At 40.0% G+C, this 26,821-nt stretch overlaps 1 pseudogene; it reads right to left on the bottom strand.

Moving 5' to 3' along the window:
- Window positions 1–5,902: 5,902 nt before the first annotated feature.
- The window catches only part of LOC140833158 (nuclear transcription factor Y subunit C-3-like), a 74,914-nt pseudogene continuing 53,995 nt past the window's right edge, over window positions 5,903–26,821 (bottom strand).

Below are 26,821 nucleotides of genomic sequence, written 5' to 3'. Positions count from 1 at the left end.
CGAGTCTAGACGGACCTGCACACGGACCTACACACGGGGTCCGTGACCTTTACAACCTGAGATGAGCTTTTCCAGTGCCTGCACGGACCTGAAGACGGACCCAGGCATGGGGTCCGTGCCCTATGTATTTGGCGAAGACAGTGCCTACACGGACCCGTACACGGAGGTGAGCACGGGGTCCGTGTCCCTTGATCCCGACTGAAGATGAGTTAAAGTATGTACACGGACCCAGACACGGAGGTCTGCACGGGGTCCGTGCCTAGTGTTTTCTGCGCGACAAAATTACCTTTTTTTAGAGTTTTATTTTGTTAGGAAACTAGATTTCATGGTATCTTTTGATATCTAGACTATGTTGGACGAAATTCAAAACACAATACACATAATATTTTGAGTTTATCAAATTTGTGAGAATTTTCTCTCAACTTTCAAAGCCTTGCTTTGTTAAAAATCAAATCAAACTTATCAAAGTTTTAAACTTTGTGGCGTTTGTCGATCGTTCTTGTGCGGATTGTCGTAGGCATCGTTCTTCGAAGGTTCGTTCTAATTTTCGATTGTTTATCTCCGTGTTTATTTGTTGCTAAACTTTTCTAGTTTAGAGGTGAATAACACAACCTTACTTGATTCAAAAGATCGGGAAAAACACACGAATCTTATTATCGTAATTGAATAGAGGGTGCGATTTATTTTTAAATGTGTTTGCTATTTATTCGTACAAAGATTCATAATCGAAAATTAGAACGAACCTTCGAAGAACGATGCCTACGACAATCCGCAGAAGAACGATCGACAAACGCCACAAAGTTGAAAACTTTGATAAGTTTGATTTGATTTTTAACAAAGCAAGGCATTGAAAGTTGAGAGAAAATTCTCACAAATTTGATAAAACTCAAAATATTATGTGTATTGTGTTTTGAATTTCGTCCAACATAGTCTAGATATCAAAAGATACCATGAAATCTAGTTTCCTAACAAAATAAAACTCTAAAAAAGGTAATTTTGTCGTGCAGAAAACACTAGGCACGGATCCCGTGCAGACCTCCGTGTCTGGGTCCGTGTACATACTGTAACTCATCTTCAGTCGGGATCAAGGGACACGGACCCCGTGCTCACCTCCGTGTACGGGTCCGTGTAGGCACTGTCTTCGCTAAATACATAGGGCACGGACCCCGTGCCTGGTTCCGTCTTCAGGTCCGTGCAGGCACTGGAAAAGCTCATCTCAGGTTGTAAAGGACACGGACCCCGTGTGTAGGTCCGTGTGCAGGTCCGTCCAGACTCGGTCAGCTCCCCCAATGCTTGAATGACATTCCGTTGGCCTCCAAACGTACTCCCATGCATCACGACCACTTTAAGCTTGCTCATGACTCCTAGTAGTGCCTCCTTGAATCTCTTTAGTCGACCCCTCGTGATTGGTCCCTCCGGCAACTGCAAAGGATCCCATGCTTTCCTTGGGACGTCCATGTTCGCATCAGATCAGGTATTTGATTTTAGATCTATTAACTTTGCATGGAAGAACTTGACTCTTAATGTTGAAGAATCAATAAATCTTGTTTTTTATGAAACTGTACTAACTGATAAGCCAACTGATCCAGTTGAGCTAACAAATTGCTTAACAGATATCAATTTGGAGGATGACAGTGAAGATAAAGATCACGTTGTCAGAAATTTCCTTCAAACACCAAAAACCAATGTGGTAGAACAACCAGTTGAACATGACACAGTTCTTAATGATCATTTTGTAATACACCAAGAACATATTCAAACACAAACATAAGTAATTTCAACTGAAGCAGAAAAACCGGTCAGTTACAAACTAAACCAGTTACGCAAAAAATTTTAACAGCTTCAAACTATAGATGGAGAAAAAATCATCCTCGTGATTTGGTAATAGGTAGTTCATCTGATCAGGTAAAGACTAGAAATCAAATTCTTAATTTATTCATACACTCTACCTATATATTTCAACTAGAACCAAAGAAAACTAATGAAACTCTAGTTGATCTCAGCTGGGTACTTGCTATGCAAGAAGAGCTAAATTAATTTACCCATAACAATGTCTGGACTTTAGTTTTCAAAGTCTATTATAGGTACAAAATGGGTGGCAGGAAAAAATTTAACGAAGATGGTTCAGTTGTGAGCAACAAAGTGAGGCTAGTGGTACAAGGCTATAAGCAAGAAGAAGGAATAGATTGTGATGAAACTTATATTCCAGTTTTTCGACTGGAAGCAATCAGGATATTCCTTGCCTATGCATCCTTCAAAAACTTCAAAGTATATCAAATGTATGTAAAAAGCGCTTTTCTGAATGATCAGATGCAGGAAGAAGCTTACGTAGAACAGCCACAAGGTTTTGAAAATCATCTATTCCCTGACCATTTTTAATCTAAAAAAAACATTATATGGTCTTAAACAAGCTCCCAGAGCCTGGTATGAGACCTTATCAAAATTTCTAATTGGTCATGATTTTATTGTGAGTACTGTTGACAAGACACGGTTCAAATTCAAAAAGAAAGATTTTACCTTACTTGTTCAAAGTTATGTTGATGACATTATTTTTTGGTCAAATAACTCCAAATTATGCGAAAAGTTTGCTAAATCAATGCAGGACAAATTTGAGATGAGAATGATGGGTGAGCTAACATATTTCTTGTTCTGCAAGTGAAGCAACTGAAAACTGATATCTATAATAGTCACACTAAATATACGAAGGAACTGATTAAGAAATTGGCATTAAAACATATTCAGCTGCATCTACTCCCATGAGTCTATCGATTAAGCTAGACAAAGATGAAGGAAGAATATCAGTTGATATGACATTCTATAAAGGTTTAGTTGGTTCATTATTGTACCTAACTGCTAGTAGTCCTGATATTATATTTGTTGTATGTTTATGTGCTAGATTTCAAGCTGACACTAAACAATCTCACTTCTTAGCTACTAAATGTATATTTAAATATCTCAAAAGCACACAAAATGTGAGCTTATGATATGCTAAAGATTCTTCTTTCAATTTAGTTGGATACTCATATGCATATTACGCATGATGTAAGCTAGATCACAAAATTACATGTTGATCATGTTAGTTTCTAGGAGATAGAGTGATCTCATGGTTTAGCAAAAAGCAAAAGTCAATTGCTATTGCTGCAACTGAAGTTGAATATCCAGCTGTTGGAAGTTGTTGTACTCAACTTCTCTGGATTCACAACAACTAAAAGATTATGAAGTTATGGTTGAAGAATCACCAATCTTCTGTGATAACACCAGCTCAATTGCGACTACATATAATCCAGTTCTTCAATCCAGGAGCAAGATTATTGATGTCATACATCACTTCATTAGAGATCATGCTCTAAATAAGGACATTCGACTGGAATACATATCAACTGAACAGCAAGCAGAAGATATCTTCACAAAGCCTCTACCCGAGACTAAGTTTTCTTACTTCAGAAATATATTAGGGCTTATTGATTTATCTTGATGCTTAATTTAAAGGAACGTTGGATTTTATGAGTTAAATGATAAGACAAATGTCGGTTGTTCATGAACTAAATTAAGTCAGTTTCAAACTGATCAGTCAGTACCTAAATCAACTGATCTTATCAAATCGGTTGACTAACTTTAATTCGATTCTGTTCTTTAATGAAAATCGTGATTCATTGAGACTTGTTAATTTAAATTATTCAAATTTTAAATCTCAATCTCGTTTTTGTGTAACTGCCTGATTTCAATTTCTCAAATAAATTAAAACGGTTAAATTACCTACAATTATGGTCAAACTACTCACAAACTGACATGTGTCCGAAATTTGAAAAGTCACGATACATATTTAGAAACTACCTTTCTCATATTTCACTTTAAGGTTTCTAAAATTTCATCTCTCTAAAATTTCTAGACCAAATTACTTCCTTATGATGTTAAGATTCAAATGATAGTCAACAATCACTCGAAACTTATTGATGAAGCATTTCTCAGCAATCTCTTTCAACTACCAGCTGAAGGAATCTCAAGCTTTTCTGAAGTGGCTACTACTGACATTGAAGAAATGCAAATCCTTCTTTCTACAAGTGGGCAACTGATTAAAGTTTCAGATGCCAAAAGAGAACTGAAGCCAGAATATCAGTTGCTGGCAGATATTGCTGCCAAGGGCATCTTGGCCAAGGCTGGTTCCTTTGCGTCCTTGACGTTGGAAAAGTTTAACGTCATGACTGCCATAATGAAAGGAATTGTAAGGCCCTAAAATATATTATCCGCTAATTTGGCATAATTAGAATAATTATTGAGTTGTAAGTTATAATAATTATTTATGTCAAATAAATTTTGAAAGTTTGTTAAAAATATGTATTTTAGAATATCGTAGTTAATAGGATATAAAATATATCTGAAGTTTAAATAATACACGAGAGCTACATAATTGCAAAACTGGGATAAAAAAGGGCATGAGTTACTATTCTTTTAAATTAAATTGCTTTATATTATATACATATACATACACTCCCAAACTTACCTTATATAGAGATAGAAGGAAAAAGGAAGAAGAAAGAAAAACGAAGAAACCATTTCCAACCCCAAATTCCCGTCACCACTGTAGCAGCTGTTGTAGAATCGTCATAACTTCTTCGTCTGATGTCGAAACTCAAAAATTCTTGAAGGGTTGTGTTCCTAATATCCTAAGCTTCGATTCAAGTAATAAATCAGAATTTTTAAGCAATGATTCAACTAGATGGAAACTGTTATTATGGCTGGTTCTACATGCCACTTCTCCTTCTTTTTCAGGTAAAATTTTGGCTCTGATTCTTGGATGCTCTTTGTGGATTAGTGTTCATAGTTGAAGTCCATGTTTTTCCTTTGTTTTCAGCCATCTTCCAGTCGGCATTTAAGATTCTCTGGTGAGCTTTCTGACGAAGTTCTGCCAACAAAATACACAGAGATCACCTTGCTTCGATCTAACTACGATTTTCAGTGTGTGAATGGAAAGTGAATGAGTAAGGAAATTAGATGGAACTTTGGCATGTGTTGCATATCCATTTTGTCAGGAAATATGAAGAGATGAAGAAAACATATAAGAGACTTTTGAATTAATTAATGAGTATGATGGTTGTAAGTATGTAAAGTGGATATAGATTTATATACGGACTTTTGAATTAATTAATGGAACTCATATTGAAAGTGGGTGAGTTGAAGACAAGATATGAATTTAAATACAAAAATTTTGGTCCAATGGGCCAAATGCCAGGGACTTTTGTTTTTACCAAAAATTAATTGAAGTACAAGCCTAGAAATTTGAGAATAGCGAGAAGAAAATAGTTTGAGTAAGTCGGGTAGATTGTGGATAATGGAAGAGATTGTGGAAAAGATAATGGGCAGTAAGGAGAGTGAGAGAACAGTCCCCGAAGTTTAAAGAAAAATAAAGAATCGTCAGGAACGCAGAAGAGAACTCAACATCACAACTCTTGCAAACTCTCAACAAAAATTACATACATCAGTTCAAGCAAATTCATTTTTAATTCTAGATATGTTTTTCAGTTTTATTCCAGTTTCCAACTTTTTTGCAAATTTAATATATTTTTATGCTTGCTAAATTCCTACATTTTTAATACAAAAATTAAGTTGATAATTTATGTTTTCAATTTATAGACTATTTTCTTTTGTTTTTAACGTAATATTTTTTAGGAGAGTAGAACTTACAATAAAATTCGGTTCCTACATTTAAACTTTTAGAAGTTAGATTTTTTACACAAATTGATACATCTTACATCTGGCATGCCCGCAATCCAGAAAATATTGTGCAAACAAGATGAGATATTCATTTATATAAATTTAAAATTTGACGAATTAATAATAAGATAATTTTTTAGAAAAAACACAAAGAAAATATAAACACATAACAAGTTATGCTTGTTATGAATAACCAACCATTGAAATTTGAATATTAGGCTCCACTGAAGCATGATCCACAGCAGGAAAATAAGCAAAATGTTCGATTGTAAGGCAACACCACAAAGTTCCACACATCCAACGTTAAATTATTATACAAAAAAACTAGGATTCGAGATAAGCTAAACAGTAGACTGACAATCCCGCCAAGATAGATAGCAAATACTAAGCACGCATTTCTGTATCTAGAGGTCGTCGTGCATCTGCTTGAATACAAACTTCACATGCTCCTCTTGAGCCACAAAAATCAAGAAACTCGGTTCAGCAATAGCTTCTGCAAATCATAAACTGTATTAGTTTATCAGAATTCAATAAATATCATGTACTGTAATGCCCGAGATTTTAGGTTGGTAAAACAAAATTATGAAGTGATGTGATGCCCGAGGGTTTAGTTTAATACTTGTGAGGTATCATGTATTCTGAATAGGGGAATGAAAGAGCATACATGGAGAAGCAATATTGCAATTTGAGTGTAATGGCAAAGTGACATCACACCCGCGCCAACAAAACTACCGCACCCGCGGTGTGGAGGCAGTAAGGTGAGCGCACCCGCGGTACAAGAATAAGCGCACCCGCGATCGTCTTTCTGAAATTTTACGTGTTGGTACAGTAGAGGCAGCGCACTCGCGGTGAGAACAGGACCGCACCCGCGGTAAATACACCGAGACAGGACCGCACCCGCGGTGAAAAACATAGAGCACCTGCGGTCGTGTGTTCTGAATTGTACGATATTGACCAGTACGCTCAGCGCACCCGTGGTGCAGAGTGAGCGCACACGCGGTGAGACGTGCAGTATGCAAATTTAGCCACTTGCCTTACATGCGTGAAAGTGTATATATATACACATACAAATTCGATTTCAGAAGAGGAAAAAGAAACGATAAGGCTGAGGAAAAGCTTTATATTCCTTCGAAGCTTTTAAATTGACGTGGTGAAGATCTGTCCGTCAGATTTTGAATTCGAGTACAGCACTGTGTTTCTATCGACGAGAGCTACAACAGGACGTAAGTTTTGTTACGTTTTGACATGTTCTGAAAATGTGATAATGAAAGAATCAGATACGATTAATATATGTTACGCCTTAAACGCATACAAATCTCGAGGATGAGATTAATGTTTTTAATGCTGTAACATATCCCAAAGTTTTTGTTTTGATGATACCAAAACTTGGCTTAAAAATGTACTAATGTTTTATATTGAGGCATGCAGGAAATTAAGAACAAAGTGACGTTCGGAAGATCCGAAATGTTGTTCGGACGTTCCGAAATATTGCAAATCAGAAGCAAAATAGAAGCTGTTCGGAAGCTGCGAGGAGAGCGTTCGGACGTTCCGAAGACGTGATCGGACGTTCCGAACACAAGCAATCAAATCACTTCAATGCGGAGACAAATTGATATGACTGATTGATCGAGTAAGATTTCGGACGCTACGAAGACATGATCGGACGCTACGAAGTGTTGAAGATTTCAAATCTCCGGAAACGCGGGAATGTTCGGACGGTACGAACTGGAGTTCGGACCTTCCGAAGCTGTGCATACACTGTCTGAAAGAACTGTTCGGAAGATACGAAGTTTGATCGGTTCCTCCGAAGCACATGTTCGGACCCTACGAAGTCAAGAACGGACGATCCGAAGTCATCCCAAAATTACGGAAATTGATTTCAATCACATCGGACGTTCCGAAGCATAAACAGAAGATCCGAACCTTGGCGTCCAAGACTAGTATAAATAGGCCTTTGAGGATGCATTTTAAAACATCCACTCCACTCTCTCTTGTCTCTTACAAAGCTTTCTACTATCTCTTGTGTGCGTTGATTAAAAGAGTTGTAATATCAAAAGAGTTGTAGAAAAAGAGTGAAAGTAATACTCTCGAGTGGGTTGTAAAGTTCGTGGCTATCCTTGGAGCCCTCAAGGCCAAGTAGACGCATCGAGGCGTGGTTGTAAAAGCTAGCTTGGAGCTCCTAAAGCCAAGTCGATATAGTGATACCTCGATCCTCATCGAGAAGGGGAGACGTAGACGATTCTTCGTCGAACTTCCATAAACATCTCTATCCCTCTTTACTTTACGCATTTACTTTACTACGCATTTATTTTACGCACTTACTTTACGCATTCATTTTATTTGTGATTGTCCCTCAAGTCTTCCGCTTGCAATTTTTTGCAAACTCGTTTTAAAAACGCTAAAGGGCCTAAAAGAACCTATTCACCCCCCCTTTAGGTTCTTCAAGTGGTATCAGAGCAAGGTTTTTCAAAATCTTTTAAATGGCCAATCTAGCAAGCGAGTATGCCCAAGGACAATCCACAAATCGTCCCCCTCTTTTCAATGGTACTAATTACGGATATTGGAAAAATAGAATATCTCTATACATCCAATCCGTCGATTACGACCTTTGGAAAATAACGGTGAAAGGTCCCTATATCCCCATGAAAACGGTGGATAATAAGGAAATTCCTAAGGGAATGGATGACTTTACCAAGGACGATATGAAACTTATCTCTCAAAATGCTAAAGCTATGAATATTCTTCATTGTTCTCTAGATATGAATGAATACAACCGAATCTCGGCTTGTACCTCCGCCAAAGAGATTTGGGACAAATTGGAGATTTGCCACGAGGGAACCAATCAAGTCAAAGAAACGAAGATAGACCTTCTCCAACTCAAGTACGAGACCTTTGAGATGGAACCCAAGGAGGATATCGATACCATGTTCCGGCGGCTCACCCAAATCATCAATGAGCTTGCCCAACTTGGTGAGAACTACCCAACTAAACAAGTGTGGAGGAGAGCCCTTCGAGCATTACCGGTGGAATGGGATGCAAAGCGCACGGCTATCATTGAATCCAACAAGGGAGATGCGGCATCCTACGACCTTGATCAACTTCATGGGACCCTAAAGACCCATGAACTTGAAGTATCTACCCGGAAGGAGACAAAGAAAGATGACGATAAAGTAAAGGCGAAAGGGATCGCCTTGACCAGTCAACTTGAAGATAGCGACGATGAAGAAATGGCACTCCTCACTAGAAAGTTCAAAAGATTCATGCGGAGTTCCAACTTCAACAAGAAAGACAAAAAGTTTGAGAAGGAAGTGACCTGCTACAACTGTCAACAAAAGGGTCACTATGCAAACGAATGTCCCTCCAAGAAGAAGGCCGGCAAAGACAAGAAAAAGGCCCTTCTAGCCACGTGGAGCGACAGCGACAACGAAGAGGAGTCTACCCTATGCTTCATGGCAAAGGAAGATCATCTGACCGACTCGGATGACGACGAGGTACCCTCTTACGATGAATTACTCTCCGCTTACACTAGTATGTACAATAAGGCTAAGTCACTTAGAAATGAGAATAAGCAACTTAAAACTGAACTAGAAGCTAGGATGCATGACAACACTAAGCTTAAGACAAACCTAAGAGACTTAGAGAAAGCCTTCAACAAGTTCAATGTGAGTAGCGGTAAACTAGAAAACCTCTTGAGCATGCAAAGGTGTAACTTCGACAAAGGAGGTCTAGGATATGAAAAGAAATCAGTCAACTTCGCTAGTCTTATCGCAAAGGCAAAACCAAGAACACCACCAACATGCACTTACTGTTGTAAGATAGGCCACATAAGACCTAAATGCAAGAAACTTAGACACCAACACAACAAGAATAGTTATTGGAAATGGATCCCCAAATCCCCAACTACTACTAACCCCAAAGGACCCAAAGAAACGGGTACCAACTATCAAACTGTATCTCAACCTTGTAGGGACAAAGGGGAGACAAGTCATCGAGCACTTGGTATCTTGACAGTGGATGCTCTCGACACATGACGGGAGAAAAGAAGCTGCTACAATCCATTCGACCAAAAGAAAAGGGATCGGTGACCTTCGGAGACAACAGCAAAGGGATCATAGAAGGCATCAGCTCAATAGGTATATCTAACTCTACTATTATTGATGATGTACTTCTTGTGAAAGGGCTTAAACATAACCTCCTAAGCATTAGTCAATTGTGCGATAGGGGTTATGAAGTCAAATTCACACCACACGATTGCACTGTATCACTCACAACTGACAAAACCATTAGTTTCAAAGGTTATAGAAGTGAAAATGTTTACAAGGTCGATTTAAAGATTTCATCTTTTTCAAAAATAAAAAGCCTTGTAACATTAAATGTTGATGACAACATTCTTTGGCATAGACGACTTGGTCATGTTGGGATGAGCACCATAGAAAAACTTTTAAAACTTGACCTAGTTTCCGGAATGCCAAAGCTGAATTTAAAATTAGATTCTTTTTGTGATGCTTGTCAACTTGGTAAACACACAAAGGAATCTTTCAAAAATAAAAATTTTGTATCCACTTCTATGCCCCTTGAATTACTTCACCTAGATTTATGTGGTCCCTCGAGGACAACTAGTCTAGGAGGAAAATCTTATGCTTTTGTCATTGTAGATGATTTTTCACGTTTTACTTGGACATTGTTTTTAGCCCACAAAAATGATGCCTTTGATCATTTCAAAATTTTTGTCAAAAAGGTTGAAAATGAGAAAAATCTTTTGATCAAACAAATCCGTAGTGACCACGGAACGGAATTTCAAAATGAAAATTTTTCAATTTTTTGTCAAAGCAAAGGCATTGGTCACAACTTTTCTTGTCCTAAAACTCCTCAACAAAACGGTGTCGTTGAGAGGAAGAATAGGACCCTAGTAGAGATTGCAAGGACCATGCTATGTGAGCATTCTCTACCAAAATATTTTTGGGCTGAAGCAATGAGTTCTGCTTGTTACATCATCAATCGCGTATCAATAAGGCCAATTCTCAAGAAAACTCCATACGAACTATGGAGAGGGAGAAAGCCTAACATTTCTTACTTCCGCGCTTTTGGATCAAAATGCTTCATCCACAACAATGGTAAGGACAACCTGGGTAAGTTTGATGCTAAATCGGACAAAGGTATCTTTCTTGGTTACTCTACTTCTAGCAAAGCATATAGAGTCTTTAATAAACGTACTTTACTAGTTGAAGAATCTATTCATGTCATATTTGATGAAACTAACCCTTGCTTGCCTAGACCTGTTGTTTCTGATGATGATGATATAGATATCCTTGGCGAAAAGTTGGAGTCCACAAGCCTAGATGATGTTCCTAAAGATCAAGAGGACGCACCTCTTCCGAAGGAGTGGACTACACACAAGGATCATCCCATGGACCTCATCATTGGAAGCCCATCGAAGGGAGTATCTACTCGCTCTTCTAATATGTGCAATTATCTTGCTTTTCTTTCTCACATAGAGCCTAAGAACATAGAAGAAGCTTTACTTGATGATTCTTGGATTATTGCTATGCAAGATGAACTAAATGAATTTAGAAGGAATAAAGTTTGGAATCTTGTACCTAGACCCACTGATAGACCTGTCATAGGAACTAAATGGGTATTTAGAAACAGTTAGATGAGCATGGTACAATCACTAGAAATAAAGCTAGGCTAGTAGCTAAAGGATATAGCCAAGAAGAGGGAATTGATTATGATGAGACTTATGCCCCTGTTGCTAGACTAGAATCCATTCGCATGCTACTTGCTTTTGCTTGCTCTAGAGACTTTAAATTGTTTCAAATGGATGTTAAAAGTGCTTTTCTTAATGGTGATTTGAAAGAAGAAGTGTATGTTGAGCAACCTATTGGTTTTGAAGATGTGCACTTATCTGATTATGTGTATAAACTTGATAAGGCTTTGTATGGTTTGAAACAAGCTCCTAGAGCTTGGTATGAGAAATTATCTACCTTTTTGCTGTCTAATGGTTTTTGTAGAGGTAAAGTTGATATTACCTTATTTACCTTGACTAAAAATAATGATTTGCTGATAGTACAAATATATGTAGATGATATTATTTTTGGTGCTACTAATGAACACTTGTGTAGAGATTTTTCTAAGCTTATGCAGGATCACTTTGAGATGAGCATGATGGGCGAGCTCAACTACTTCCTTGGTCTCCAAATCAAGCAATGCAAGGATGGTTTCTTTGTCAACCAAGGGAAGTACATCAAGGATATGCTAAAAAAGTTTGGGATGGAGTCTTCCAAAGCCTCATCCACACCTATGAGCACGACAGTCAGACTCGACAAAGATGAGGGAGGTAAACCTGTTGACCAAAAGTTATTTCGTAGCATGATTGGCTCCCTACTCTATGCGACTGCTAGTAGACCTGACATTATGTTTAGTGTTTGCTTGTGTGCACGATTTCAATCATGTCCAAAGGAATCACACTTATTCGCCTTAAAACGCATTTTCAAATATCTTTCAAATACTCCAAATCTCGGATTATGGTATTCTAAGAACTCATTTTTCGATTTAAAAGCTTACTGTGATGCCGACTTTGGAGGATATAAGGTGGATAGAAAGAGCACTAGTGGAACTTGTTTCTTTTTGGGAAATTGCTTGGTGTCATGGTTTTCTAAAAAGCAAAACTGTGTTGCACTTTCAACGACCGAGGCCGAGTATATGGCTGCCGGTAGTTGTTGTGCACAAATTCTTTGGATGAAGTATCAATTACTCGACTATGGTGTTACTTTTTCAAAAATTCCAATCTTTTGTGATAATACAAGCACCATATGTCTAACAAAGAATCCAGTTCAACATTCTCGTACTAAACATATTGACATTCGACATCATTTCATTCGTGATCACATTGAGCAAAATGATGTTGAACTTCACTATGTTGACACCAAGAATCAAATTGCTGATATTTTTACAAAACCACTAGATGAATCTACTTTTATTCGTTTGCGTGGTGAACTTGGCATGATTGAGTTGTAAACACTAGTCGAATACTCTCGTACATATTTGTTAAATTGAGGGGGAGTATTATTAATGTGAGCATTATAATGTCGGATAATACAAATTAATTGTATTTATCCATAATTATGGCTCAACATTCATTTATGTGCTAAATATTTTAAATTTTAGGTGTTCCTCATCTTGGCTACTTCGGAATCACCGCTCCTATTCGGATGCTCCGTTTCACCTCGGATCCACCGAACGTGTTCGGATCGTCCGAACCTGACCATAGGTTCCAGAACCTCCGATTCACTCTTCGGACCATCCGAACACACATCGGAGCGTCCGAACCTCCTTCCGATGTCATTAAATGTTCGCGCCTTCCCATGCCTGATTGTCAGACTTCGGACCCTCCGTTTACGCTTCGTAGCCTCCGTTCTATGATCGGATCGTCCGATTGAGAATCGGATCGTCCGAACTTACTGCCAGATAACCGTTCCGTTCAAATTCCGGACCTTCCGAACTCATGTTCGGACCGTCCGAACATGGCCTATAAATAGGCGTTCGGATCCTCTGATTTATTTGCTCATTCACTCCTTCTTTCTTTCCCCACACAAAACACTCACTACTCACTATGCCTCCGCGCCGTAACGTAGCTGGCCGAAATGTTCGCCCTCGTCACGGTGCCTTTCACCATGATCTTACCCAACCACCCAACCCTCGTCCTACCCCACCTGAATTCGAAACCCGTAACATTCTGCCTGGTCGTACCCTTCACACCGATTACCTTCGTGCAAATTTCTTTACGTTGATTACTCTTATTGAGTCTCAACGTTGGGGAAACTTTTTCCTACCTTCCGTACCCGATCTTATCTACCCTTCTCTCATGCATCAGTTCTATGCGAACTTTTCCCTAGTTCTTGGTGGTGATGACACTCGTGTTGTTACCATTGTTCAGGGTCGGTTCATTTCTTTTCTACCGCCGACCTCTCCACTTGGTTCGATCTTCCTCGAGACGGACCGAGTGAGTTCTTTTCTCAGTCTTGGACTGAGAATGACCCCACTTTTGATCGAGTCACTGCCTTGACCACCATCTTCGGTCGTCCGCCTACTCCTGCCGATGACCGTCCTCATGCGAAGGACCTTTCTCCTCAGCTTCAGCTTGTTCTGAAGCTCATCACTTCTTCTATTGTTCCTCGCAGTGGAGACCTCTCCACTTGCAAATATCTCGATCTGTACATTCTCTATTATTTAGTCTCCCAGCGTCCTTTTAACCTTCCCCGTTTTCTTATGTACGCCATGGAGTACGCGGCTTCTTCTACTCGTGTCTCTTTTCCATTTGGCCGGTTCATTAACCGGATTCTAGCTCATCTGGGCATTGACTTTACAGATGAAGAATCCTTATCTATTTCTCCTCGCGAGACTATCGACCATGATACTGTTGTTAAGATGGGACTCTCTTGGAATCCCGTCTTATCCTCTTGGGTCATCGACAAGGATCGCATCTTTGCGTCCTATCGTCCGACCGAACACTTTCATGTTCCCTTCGGTCTCCTTCCTCCTCACGTTCAGACGAGAGGATTTCCCGCTGGTCCCCCTACTACGGGTACCACTCCTACCCCTTCGTTTGATATTCCCTCTACATCCCATCAGCGTGTTCCCGACCCTATTAGCACTCCTTTGATGACCATGGATGACCTTCCTCATGGCTTCACTCCGCCTGCTCCCTCTGGACCCTACGATCGGATTTTCGAGTATCTCGAGCGATTGGAGACTCGTTTCGACACTCGTTTTTCTCTTTTAGAGTCTACCTTAGAGCGCCATCATACCGAGACTTCTTCGCGTCTGGATTCCATCGAGGCTGAGATGAGGAGACATAGAGAGTCGCGGGATGCGGATTCTTAGATTATGTTTTTGTTATTTTTTATTTTATCTTTATGCATCATTGTATAAAAGAATTGCATTTATTAGTGGATATTTTACCTGTTTATTTGTCTCTCTTTATGCTTATGTCTTTTTGCTTATCACAAAAAGGGGGAGAATTTATTTGGTTAAAATTGCTGTTAATTGGTTATTAAATAAATTCGCCTTAATTCAACCTCTTAGACTTGTTATTTGATTAAGGGGGAGTTATTTAATAATAATTTAGATTATGTTGATTATTGTTTCTCAATTTTTAACCAAGTTTTGTGATCATCAAAAAGGGGGAGATTGTTACGCCTTAAACGCATACAAATCTCGAGGATGAGATTAATGTTTTTAATGCTGTAACATATCCCAAAGTTTTTGTTTTGATGATACCAAAACTTGGCTTAAAAATGTACTAATGTTTTATATTGAGGCATGCAGGAAATTAAGAACAAAGTGACGTTCGGAAGATCCGAAATGTTGTTCGGACGTTCCGAAATATTGCAAATCAGAAGCAAAATAGAAGCTGTTCGGAAGCTGCGAGGAGAGCGTTCGGACGTTCCGAAGACGTGATCGGACGTTCCGAACACAAGCAATCAAATCACTTCAATGCGGAGACAAATTGATATGACTGATTGATCGAGTAAGATTTCGGACGCTACGAAGACATGATCGGACGCTACGAAGTGTTGAAGATTTCAAATCTCCGGAAACGCGGGAATGTTCGGACGGTACGAACTGGAGTTCGGACCTTCCGAAGCTGTGCATACACTGTCTGAAAGAACTGTTCGGAAGATACGAAGTTTGATCGGTTCCTCCGAAGCACATGTTCGGACCCTACGAAGTCAAGAACGGACGATCCGAAGTCATCCCAAAATTACGGAAATTGATTTCAATCACATCGGACGTTCCGAAGCATAAACAGAAGATCCGAACCTTGGCGTCCAAGACTAGTATAAATAGGCCTTTGAGGATGCATTTTAAAACATCCACTCCACTCTCTCTTGTCTCTTACAAAGCTTTCTACTATCTCTTGTGTGCGTTGATTAAAAGAGTTGTAATATCAAAAGAGTTGTAGAAAAAGAGTGAAAGTAATACTCTCGAGTGGGTTGTAAAGTTCGTGGCTATCCTTGGAGCCCTCAAGGCCAAGTAGACGCATCGAGGCGTGGTTGTAAAAGCTAGCTTGGAGCTCCTAAAGCCAAGTCGATATAGTGATACCTCGATCCTCATCGAGAAGGGGAGACGTAGACGATTCTTCGTCGAACTTCCATAAACATCTCTATCCCTCTTTACTTTACGCATTTACTTTACTACGCATTTATTTTACGCACTTACTTTACGCATTCATTTTATTTGTGATTGTCCCTCAAGTCTTCCGCTTGCAATTTTTTGCAAACTCGTTTTAAAAACGCTAAAGGGCCTAAAAGAACCTATTCACCCCCCCTTTAGGTTCTTCAATATATTTTGTTCTCAAGATAGTAGACATCGTATAATCGACACCGGATTGAAGAACAGATACTGTATGAAATTGTTATGATTTACGGAAGGAATTGATTGAGATTTGATATCGGATTTGTATCGTTACTGATTATGAATTGAGAGTTGATGAGTCTTATATGTTCTGGACATACTGATCAGTATATATTTGGAATCAGATCGAAGAACAGACTGTATATACAATTGTTATGATTTTCTGAATGAATATGTAACGTCTACTCATTTTTAAAGTGCAAATTTTTTTTTTTTTTTATAGAAATCGTAATAGAAAAATATAACATTTAAAAATGATCTTAAACATTTAACCATAAAAATAGCGCCAATTAAAATAACCAATTTTATCCATAATCATAAACTTATCCAGAATCATACGTAAACGTGAACACTTAAAAATCTTAAAATCATCAATATATAAAAACATTCATCTCCTCACAACACTCATAATCAAATGCGGAAAATATGTGGTCCTCGGGTCATGTCACCGCACCAGGTCTGCCAACTCAGAGTTCGGCACCTCCAGTCTCCTCATCATTAAGCTCACCTGCATCACACACGCCTAGTGAGTCTAAAGACTCAACACACCTGCACCGTTAATAACAAGTACATATACATAGCACACAGCAGTGAAAAATATCATACTCAACATATCTTTCATGAACTTAGAAGCATAATGTAAACGTGTCGAGTAAAATCGTATCGTGTAAAAGCATGTCATCTCATGTCATCATATACATATACGTGTCATGTAAAATCGTATCGTAAAAAACCATGTCATCTCATATCATCATATATGTATACATTTTCTTTTAATTGAATTCAGTTCATTAGCTGTGACTTTCGTATCATCATGTCATCATGTCAGTCGATGGATCCATCTACGTATAACCACAGTACTGGGCGGCGGGGACACCAGCGACACTCTCACCCGTCAACTGGGCCTTGGCCTATCATATCATCATATCATGTCAATGGAAATACGATCGTCGGGCTCCCTCTGGGGCCTTTCCCGTAAACGGGCTCCCTCTGGGGCCTTTTCCCTCACGATATCTCCAATCATATCATCATGTCATCGTGTCATCGTATTAGTCACAACTAAATCACTTCCTTCAAAACGTGTCATCATATTCATCACTTAATAAAATCATGCATATACGTAATTTTTTCTTTTAAACCAAGCATGCACCGTTTTTATAATAATTTCATAAATATCATAAACGTGATGCATGAATATTTAAAAATATCACAATTTGTGCTCAGGACACTGCCATGACCAAAATCTCACCCCGGGTGCAAAATGACCATTTTGCTCCTGGAAACCCAAAAATTACTGTTTTGCCCCTAGACGTAAAATTTCACCTTTTTGACATTTTGTTAATTCCATTGACTCTAACATGTCTCAAATAATTATTTAAGCATACATGAATTTTCCCATATTTTTATTTGGCTTAAATCTATGACTTTTAAATTAATCTTTAACTATAACATATTAATGCGTTTTAATCCCGAATTAAACCAAACCTTAGCATAAAATTCCCAAATTAAAAACTTAGACTTCTAATAATTATTTGAGCTTAAATATAATTTCCCATAATTTTATCAAGCTTAAATCTAGGCGTTTCAATTAATCCTTTAATTTACGTTTCGTGCGGCGACTAAATCCCGGATAAATCCAAAACTCATTATTTTTGTCTCAAATTTTAAACATAACCTTTTTTATTATTTATTCTACCATTTTGAGCCATGAACCACACCCGTGGACCCATGGTTCCATTTTCAGTTCTTAAATTTTCGTTTTTGACACCTTATCAAACACACCGAGCCATCTCCTAATTTACTCGAGCCACGCCCGAGTCACCTTGAACCAAACCCGAGCCAACCCACCTAGGAACCCTCCTGGACCATTAGAACCCATTGGACCTGCACCTAAGCTCCAAAACCGAAGCTATACATGAGCTGCAAAAACAATCAAGAAACCCACCTAGACTACCCTTGAGCCAACTTGAGTTTTCCTTGAGCCATGCTCGAACCACCGTGAGCCAACCTTGAGCCAGACCCTCTATGGACCCTACTGGACCCTTAGACCACTTAGGAACAACCCAAAACCCCAAAACCGAAGCTCCCAACCCACAACCCAAACTGGCCGAGAACCACAAATTGACATGGGTTCTCATTTCTGTTGCTAGGACTTAGGCCACAGACCCATACCCTGGACCAGCCCTTGGTGCACATTCTTAGGACCCTAAGGACCTATCCTAGCCCAGCCCAGAACCCCCTTAGACGAGCCTTTCTACCTGCACAAGCTGCTGAACCTGTGCGCTACTCCTTGAAGCTCTCGGGTGATCACTATGTTTTCTTGCTTATCCTCTTAACCAACAGTCCAGACCTTGAACCAGCTCTTTAGGCACTCTCTTAAGATCCTAATAGCTCAACCTATCCCAGCCCAAAGCCCTCAAACCGAACCCTATCCTTCCTGCACCAGCAGCAACATGCGTTGCTTTCCCTTGGGCTCTCGGGTTTGGAGTCCTAGCTTGCTAGGACTCCTTCCCAGCCCTGGTTTTCGAGTCTTAGCGTGGCTAGGACTCTTCCTTTGACCCCTCACGGACCCTAGCTAGCCCTGGTCCCAGCCCTGAGCAAGCCAAGCCCCAAAATCCTTACAACCGAACCCATGATCACCTAAAGTATTTTCTGTCCAGCTTGTGTTTCTTCATGTTGGGTAATATATTGGAGTGTTCTAGGACCTCCTAAATTCGTGTCAAATCTTCCCTTATCACTTCTTAATCGTGGCAGCACCTTGCACTCAAAATTTCAGAAAACATGAACCAAAAACAAGAATGACAGAAACATAAAAAAATTTGAAAGCTTTTCACCCTCATGATGAATCGAAAATTCTCATGCAACAATGCATTCAACAGTATATATAGCATGTATAATGCAGGAAAAATAGATACAATGCGTGCCTGAATGATGCAAATGCGGGAGGAAATCGAGCCGAAAGCCGGAGGAATTTCTTTATTCTAAGACAAGCAAGATCCGAAACTTTAGCTGGGGTTTTAAAGGCTGAAACAAGAGGGAAATGTGGTAATGAAAGGGGGTGTCGGTTGATGGTAGAGTAATTGATGTAGGGTAGGGTTAGATTTAATTTAATTGTAGTTTAGGTTAATTAAAATGTGCACTAATGAGCTTTAATTAAAATAAAAAGAGTTTTAAGCCCAATAAGCTTAAAATTAAGCCCATTAAATCCAAACACAATCCCGACAAATATTTCGTTTTGGAAAGATTTTTAAAATACTAGCCGAACACTCAAAAATTTCCCCGATTCACTAAAATTTATGTACCGTTAAAAATTAAAATCATGCGAGTAAAAATATCCAATAAATCTCAATTCTAAAAAAAAATACTTTTAAAACATCTTATATTAATTAATAAAAATAAATCATGTAATAAAAATAATTTTATGGAAAATTCTCCGGTCCGGTCCCTGTTCCTCGTTCGAGTGTGAGATACATCTAGAAGCCCTAATGCATGAGTTTATTTTTCAAAAATTTTATGAAATAATTACTACTATGTATTAATTATGCATAAAATTCATAAAAATAATCAAACATATAATTTAAAATAAAATCATATATTGCATGCATTCAGGTTACGTAAATTAAATTTCTGGACCTTACAACTCTTCCCCCCTTAAATCAAATTTCGTCCTCGAAATTAAAACGTACCGAATAACTCCGGATAACGACTCCTCATCTCGGTCTCGGTCTCCCACGTAGCCTCCTCCTCGGAATGATTTATCCATTTGACCATGACCATCTGAATCACCTTGTTTCGAAGTCTCTTTTCCTGTCTGTCCAAAATCTGAGTGGGTTTCTCCTCGAATGATAGATGTGGTTTCAATTGAAGTGGCTCATAATTAAGCACATGTGAAGGATTCGACAGGTACTTCCGCAGCATAGAGACGTGGAACACGTTATGAACTCCCTCCAGATTCGGCGGTAAAGCAACTCTGTACGCAAGTGTCCCCACTCTCTCTAGGATTTCAAATGGTCCGATGAATCTAGGGCTGAGCTTGCCCTTCTTCCCAAATCTCATCACACCCTTCATTGGTGCTACCTTCAAAAACACATGATCCCCTACAGCGAACTCAAGATCTCGCCGTCTCTGATCAACATAGCTCTTCTGGCGACTCTGTGCAGTCATCATCCTGTCCCGAATCCTGGCCACTAAATCTGCTGTCTGTCTGACAATATCCGGCCCCAATTCTGCTCGCTCTCCTACCTCATCCCAATAAACTGGCGACCTACACTTCCTCCCGTAAAGAGCCTCGTAAGGAGCCATACCTATCGATGCCTGATAACTGTTGTTGTATGTGAACTCCACAAGAGGTAATTTCGGCTCCCAGCTGCCTTGGAAGTCGATCATGCAAGCTCGGAGTAGGTCCTCCAGAATCTGAATTACCCTCTCTGACTGACCGTCTGTCTGAGGATGAAAAGCAGTACTAAACAGTAGCTTCGTACCCAACGCCTGATGGAGACTCCTCCAGAATGCAGATGTGAATCTCGGATCCCTGTCTGACACGATGGACACGGGAATTCCATGCAGTCTAACTATCTCTCTGATGTACAACTCTGCGTACTGAGTCATGGTGAATGTCTTCCTGATCGGTAAGAAATGAGCTGATTTAGTGAGCCGATCAACAATCACCCAGATGGCATTGAATCCTCCAGTAGTTCTCGGAAGCCCCGTCACAAAGTCCATAGTAATGTTCTCCCATTTCCACTCGGGAATAGGGAGTGGTCTTAGCTTCCCTGCAGGTCTCTGATGTTCCTCCTTGACATGTTGACAAGTCAAACATTCAGATACAAACCTCATAATATCTCTCTTCATGCCCGGCCACCAATACAGAGTCTGTAGATCCTTATACATTTTCGTACTCCCTGGATGGATGGAGTACGGGGTGCTGTGGGCTTCGCTCAAGATATCCGCTCGAAGGGAATCACTGTTAGGAACCCATAGACGGTCCCTATATCTGACTATGCCATCCATAACTGTATACAGTTTCTGGTCTTTGGCCTCGTCCCTCTGTCTCCACTTCTGTAACTGCTCGTCAGATGTCTGCCCTATGCGAATTCTGTCTCTCAGAGTCGGCTGTACAGTCAGAGTAGCAAGATCCGGGGCCTCGCCCCTGGCATAAAATGCAAGCTCAAATCTCTGAATCTCAGTCTGTAGCGGTCTCTGCACTGACAAATGGGCAATAACAGTGTTTTTTTCTGCTCAAAGCGTCTGCAACCACATTAGCCTTACCCGGATGGTAGCTAATGTCACAATCATAGTCCTTTACCAGCTCAAGCCATCTCCTCTGTCGCATGTTCAGTTCTTTCTGTGTGAAAAAGTACTTTAGGCTTTTATGATCTGTGAAAATCCTGCACTTCTCCCCATATAGATAATGTCTCTAGATCTTCAGGGCGAAAACCACTGCTGCTAGCTCGAGGTCATGAGTCGGGTAGTTCTGCTCATGAACCTTCAACTGTCTGGAAGCATAGGCTATCACTCTGTCCTGCTGCATCAGAACTGCGCCCAAACCAAGCTTAGAAGCATCTGTATATACCACAAACTCTCCCTGCCCTGATGGCATAGCTAGAACTGGCGCTGTGGTCAAGGCCTGCTTCAATCTGTCGAAACCCTCCTGACACTCAGATCTCCAGATAAATTTGGCATTCTTCTTCGTCAGGGCAGTCAAAGGTACTGCAATCGAAGAGAAGCCCTGGATGAACTTCCTGTAATAACCTGCCAATCCCAAGAAACTACGGATCTCTGTCACGCTCTTCGGAACTGGCCAATCTCTGACCGCCTCTACTTTGCTGGGGTCGACCTCTATGCCATCCTGAGATACAATGTGACCCAAGAATGCCACCCTGTCAAGCCAGAACTCACACTTGCTGAACTTGGCATAAAGTCGTCTATCATGTAGAGTTTGCAATACTGTCCTCAGATGATGACTGTGCTCCTCCCTGCTCTTCGAATAAATCAGTATATCATCAATGAATACTATGACGAACTGATCCAAAAATGGCTGGAACACACGATTCATGAGATCCATGAAAATCGCTGGCGCGTTCGTCAACCCGAAAGGCATCACCAAAAACTCATAGTGCCCATAACGTGTCCGAAAAGCTGTCTTATGCACATCTGACTCTCTTACCTTCAGCTGATGGTATCCGGATCGAAGGTCTATCTTGGAAAACACTGAGGCTCCTTGAAGCTGATCAAATAAATCCTCGATCCTCGGCAGCGGATATTTATTCTTAACTGTGACTCTATTCAGCTCTCGATAGTCAATACAAAGACGCATGCTGCCATCTTTTTTCTTAACAAATAGCACTGGGGCGCCCCAAGGAGAAAAACTAGGGCGAATGAAACCCTTATCCAGAAGATCCTGAATCTGATCCTTGAGCTCTTTCATCTCTGCAGGCGCTAATCGGTAATGTGCCTTAGATATCGGCACTGTCCCTGACATAAGCTCGATAGAGAAATCCACCTCTCTGTCTGGTGGGATACCTGAAACATCGTCAGGGAACACACTAGAGAACTCCCTGACAACATCAACATCCTCCAATCTCTGACTGACTGGTTCCGTCATTGATATGATGCTGGCTAAGAATGCCTGACATCCTCTCTTGATAAGCTTTATCGCACACAAGCAGGAAATGACGTGTGGCATCTGCTGATGTCTAGATGCCTAAAAAACAAACGGCTTCCCACTTGGTGGTCTAACATAAACTGACCTCTGTCGAAAATCTATTACTGCACCGTGAGAAGATAGCCAGTCCATACCCAATATGATGTCGAACTCCGGTAATGGTAGCACTATCAAATCTGCGTGCACCGCAAACTTCTGTAATCGAAGCTCCAGTCTCTTCACTAATTGGGAGGTGAACATCTGCTCTCCGGATGGAATCAATAATCTGAACCCTGAATCCATCGCTACTGGTATGATTCCTAGCCGATTCACGAAAGATTCGGATACAAACGAATGTGTAGCCCCTGAATCTAGCAATGCATGCGTGGCTACACCTGCAATATGTATCCTCCCTGCGACAAAAAATACCATCAAATCTGATGGAGTTGAACTTAAGGAACTTCTTATCGACAATTAATCCAAATCCTCGAACAATCACTGTATTAACCCAAGCATAAATTCCCAGAAGTTCGAAATTCAACCTCAGAAAATCGAAAATTGCAAATTAACCCCTTAAAGTTTCAAAGATTGTACCCAGATCCTTCAAATTCTCGAAAATGGCAACACGACCTTGACCTTATTTTCGAATTTAACCCCAAAACTTCACAAAATTTTGAAAATTTTACTAATAAATCCTCTAAATTACAGAAATTTCGAACATAGCATCTATTAAGTAGAACATGAATCCTAATTCTTTCTATGTTGTCAGTCTTAATAAGTAAATCATCAAGCAAGCATTAAGTCCAAGCAATCATGCGGAAATTTAAAAGCGTAAATAATATGGTTACCGGTAATCAGTGTCGAATCTGGCGCTGCCTCGGCCTCCTCGACATGCATCACATAAGCCCGGCCAGTAGTGGGGCCCTTGTTCCTCGGGCAATCTGTTGCTTTATGGCCCTCCTGTCCGCACATGAAGCATTTGAAGGTTCCCCACATGCACTTACCGAAATGAAACTTACCGCACTGCGGGCAAGGCTTCCCTTCATCTGGCTTAGGCGTTCCTGGCGCCTGAGGAGCTATCTGCTGCTGCTGTTGTTGCCTCCTAATCTGCCTTTGGGGCTGCTGTTGCCCCTGCTGTCTCGGTTGCCCAATAAACTGTTTCTTCTGTGGCGAGAAACTGGACTGAGGCTGGTGCCGCTTCCGCTGTAGTTCAAAATCTATGTCTCGGAGCGCCTGCTCCGCCTGGAAGGCACAAGAAGTGGCCTCATCGTAACTCGCAGGCCTCATCAACATCACATCTCGGTGAAGGGTAGGTCTCAGTCCATCCATAAAGTGCCGCAGCTTCTGTCCGGCATCCCTGGCAATAAGAGGCACGAAGTGACATCCTCGATCAAACTTGCGAATAAACTCCGCCACAGATGAGTCCCCCTGACGGAGACTCATAAACTCTCTCGTCAGGCGGCCCCTGACATCGGTTGGAAAGTACTTCCAGTAAAATAGTTCCTTGAATCTGTCCCAGGTAAGGGTAGCCACGTCCACAGCATGAGCGGCTCCCTCCCACCACAAAGATGCATCGTCTCTCAACATATAGATGGCACACCTGGCCCGATCGCCATCCCTCATCTGCAGATACTCAAAATGTAGCTCCAGAGATCGGATCCATCCCTCTGCTATGAACGGATCAGTAGTACCCCCGAACTCCTTCGGGTTGAGCCTACGAAACTGCTCAAAAATATCAGTCTGTTGGTGAGGCGCCTGCTGGGCCTGCTCCATGAGCCTCGCTATCCCCTCAAGTACTCGGGTAGCGGGGTCCCCTGGTGGTGGTGGTGGTGGTCATCTGCCTCCTCCAGGAATCTCTTCATGCCTATCATTATTGAGATCACGTCTGGGAGGCATATCTGAAAACAGTCCAATTTATAAACGTAACCCATTATGCAATTAATCTTATCATATATATATATATATATATATATATATATATATATATATATATATATTTATATATATATATATATATATATATATATATTAATAAACTTTAAATCGTAAAAGCAGTTAAACATGTGCAGTAAATCATTGTAAATCGTGAATCATTCAAACATGCATGTGATAATAGTAAATCATTTTAAACATTTAAAACATAAAAGCTTACAGACTTGAGGTTTGAAGATTGAGCTGCAGAAGCTGGCGGTGGCACAACTCTATACAGGACCCTTGCTCTGATACCAACTGTAACGTCTACTCATTTTTAAAGTGCAAAATTTTTTTTTTTTTTTATAGAAATCGTAATAGAAAAATATAACATTTAAAAATGATCTTAAACATTTAACCATAAAAATAGCGCCAATTAAAATAACCAATTTTATCCAGAATCATAAACTTATCCAGAATCATACGTAAACGTGAACACTTAAAAATCTTAAAATCATCAATATATAAAAACATTCATCTCCTCACAACACTCATAATCAAATGCGGAAAATATGTGGTCCTCGGGTCATGTCACCGCACCAGGTCTGCCAACTCAGAGTTCGGCACCTCCAGTCTCCTCATCATTAAGCTCACCTGCATCACACACGCCTAGTGAGTCTAAAGACTCAACACACCTGCACCGTTAATAACAAGTACATATACATAGCACACAGCAGTGAAAAATATCATACTCAACATATCTTTCATGAACTTAGAAGCATAATGTAAACGTGTCGAGTAAAATCGTATCGTGTAAAAGCATGTCATCTCATGTCATCATATACATATACGTGTCGTGTAAAATCGTATCGTAAAAAACCATGTCATCTCATATCATCATATATGTATACATTTTCTTTTAATTGAATTCAGTTCATTAGCTGTGACTTTCGTATCATCATGTCATCATGTCAGTCGATGGATCCATCTACGTATAACCACAGTACTGGGCGGCGGGGACACCAACGACACTCTCACCCGTCAACTGGGCCTTGGCCTATCATATCATCATATCATGTCAATGGAAATACGATCGTCGGGCTCCCTCTGGGGCCTTTCCCGTAAACGGGCTCCCTCTGGGGACTTTTCCCTCACGATATCTCCAATCATATCATCATGTCATCGTGTCATCGTATTAGTCACAACTAAATCACTTCCTTCAAAACGTGTCATCATATTCATCACTTAATAAAATCATGCATATACGTAATTTTTTCCTTTAAACCAAGCATGCACCGTTTTTATCATAATTTCATAAATATCATAAACGTGATGCATGAATATTTAAAAATATCACAATTTGTGCTCAGGACACAGCCATGACCAAAATCTCACCCCGGGTGCAAAATGACCATTTTGCTCCTGGAAACCCAAAAATTACTGTTTTGCCCCTAGACGTAAAATTTCACCTTTTTGACATTTTGTTAATTCCATTGACTCTAACATGTCTCAAATAATTATTTAAGCATACATGAATTTTCCCATATTTTTATTTGGCTTAAATCTATGACTTTTAAATTAATCTTTAACTATAACATATTAATGCGTTTTAATCCCGAATTAAACCAAACCTTAGCATAAAATTCCCAAATTAAAAACTTAGACTTCTAATAATTATTTGAGCTTAAATATAATTTCCCATAATTTTATCAAGCTTAAATCTAGGCGTTTCAATTAATCCTTTAATTTACGTTTCGTGCGGCGACTAAATCCCGGATAAATCCAAAACTCATTATTTTTGTCTCAAATTTTAAACATAACCTTTTTTATTATTTATTCTACCATTTTGAGCCATGAACCACACCCGTGGACCCATGGTTCCATTTTCAGTTCTTAAATTTTCGTTTTTGACACCTTATCAAACACACCGAGCCATCTCATAATTTACTCGAGCCACGCCCGAGTCACCTTGAACCAAACCCGAGCCAACCCACCTAGGAACCCTCCTGGACCATTAGAACCCATTGGACCTGCACCTAAGCTCCAAAACCGAAGCTATACATAAGCTGCAAAAACAATCAAGAAACCCACCTAGACTACCCTTGAGCCAACTTGAGTTTTCCTTGAGCCATGCTCGAA

Source organism: Primulina eburnea, chromosome 5 (genome assembly GCF_022965805.1).
Source record: "Primulina eburnea isolate SZY01 chromosome 5, ASM2296580v1, whole genome shotgun sequence".
Taxonomy (NCBI): Eukaryota; Viridiplantae; Streptophyta; class Magnoliopsida; order Lamiales; family Gesneriaceae; genus Primulina; species Primulina eburnea.
The sequence above is the reverse complement of the archived record's forward strand: the minus strand, read 5'-3'. Positions and strand labels throughout refer to the sequence as shown.